The sequence below is a fragment of the Chiloscyllium plagiosum genome, unplaced genomic scaffold (assembly GCF_037043375.1).
Source record: "Chiloscyllium plagiosum isolate Xiang-an unplaced genomic scaffold, Cpla_swu_hap1 HiC_scaffold_1, whole genome shotgun sequence".
NCBI lineage: Eukaryota > Metazoa > Chordata > Chondrichthyes > Orectolobiformes > Hemiscylliidae > Chiloscyllium > Chiloscyllium plagiosum.
Window position 1 is genome coordinate 168,255,186 of NW_028270139.1, and position 1,750 is coordinate 168,256,935.

At 46.2% G+C, this 1,750-nt stretch overlaps 1 pseudogene; it reads left to right on the top strand.

The window, feature by feature from the left end:
• LOC148152276 (uncharacterized) lies at positions 1–919 on the top strand (annotated as a pseudogene).
• Positions 920–1,750: the final 831 nt, after the last annotated feature.

The window sequence follows — 1,750 nt, forward strand, 5'->3', positions numbered from 1 at the left end:
TTTGTTCTTGTGTTTTCCCATCAGAAACCTGATGAAGTTATTGAAGCTGAGAAACCCGAGGAATTGGCAATACCAGATGAACCACAAACACAGCCCAAAGTCCTGAAGAAAAGACACAGATATAAGCCCCATCGGGGAGCTCTCAGTTCAGCCAAGCTGAAGGACATTACCAAGTCTTTGGCTGAGACAGAAAAGGATTTGTTCCAACAATTCGACTCTCCACCCTGTATTGAAGAGCTCCCTCCCCCTCCCTGTGAGATTTACAGAATGACATCCTATTTCCAGAATGTTCTCAAAATCCAGCACAGTCGACTACCGTTAAACAACAGCGTGACCTTTGATGAGTTTGGGAATGTTACTTCCATTCAAAGGTTGAAGCCGAGCCAATTCCCCAGGAAACAGCTCAGGCCAGTCTTCCAACTGCTCGACGTGGATCTGGAGCTGGAGACACACAGACCATTTGTGAGAGAAGCCCTGAGACCTTTGGTGTTTCGAAGTGGCAACTTTGGGAAGAAGTTCATCCCCATCAGGTACAAGACGAGGAGAATCTTGCAGAAAATTCCCGGGAATGACAAGGAATTGAGGAGCCTGGGACAGACAGAAGATAGGAGGGTAAAGCTTCACAGCTCGAACAGTGACAGACCAATTGGCAGAGGTGCTGCAGCCCAGCGGCTGCGATTGAGAGAGCCATGTGTTATCTCCACCACTCCAGAGTTCATTGAGTTCATCCCCGATGGGACCTAGGACAGAAACTGTTCAAACTGTGGCCAAAATCCTGAATACGATGAGGAACAGTTAAGCAGATTAAGACCCATCTGCAACAGCCTGGCCAAACCCCCATTCCTGGTTGACAACCTATCCAAAAGCATTTTACAGTAACTCCCTCGGGCGAATTGTTGAACACAGCCCCTTCCTTCTGTGAACATTCTCTACTCAACATGTCCTCTATGGCTGCCTCTACCTACTGGGTACATTACCCCAGTTGCCTTGATGTTTTGCATGACATAAAATCTGTACCTCTAGCCAATAAAAAAATAAGAATTATGGACAAGATACCTGAATCCCTTCTTGGAATTCTCACAGACAGACAGAGCCGTTCAGGGAACAATCTGCTAACAGTCAGCATCATCACACTATGTAATAGTTACTGTTCTGGTAATGACACCACACTCATTACCAATCCTTTCCTGCTATCACTCTCAACCCATCCCTGGCTCCTTCCATTTGTCCATGGATCAGCATAGTGGAGCTTCTCTACACTGAATCGACACTTCTGCAAATCCAGGACTTTGGAAACAAGCACCCAAACCCTATCAGTCCCTGGATTGGGGGCCATCATATCCACAGTGTTTCTGAATCTCTGAGTAATAAATTAATCCAACACAGCCCTCATGTGGAGAGCTGATGCCTGAGCTTTCCAATCAGTTTGTCTCTTGCAGCAGTTCGACTCTGGATTGATCACTGTGGTGAGGAGGGGCCAAGGTTTCAGTCTCCACTGCTAATTTATACAGGCCCCCGTCCAAATCCCTGGAGCCTGGGAGACTGTTCCTCCCACTGCATCCCAATACTTGAGATGAATTCATGATTATGAAATTGGAGGTCACCAGGTGCTATGGAATCAAGCGATTTCTTTCTTTAGTATTCTGTCTCAAATACAGCATGGGGTTCGTTACACCATAAAGCTATCTCTACACTGTCCACATTAAACACTCAAAGGACAGGTACAGCACAAGGTTAGATACAGAGTAAA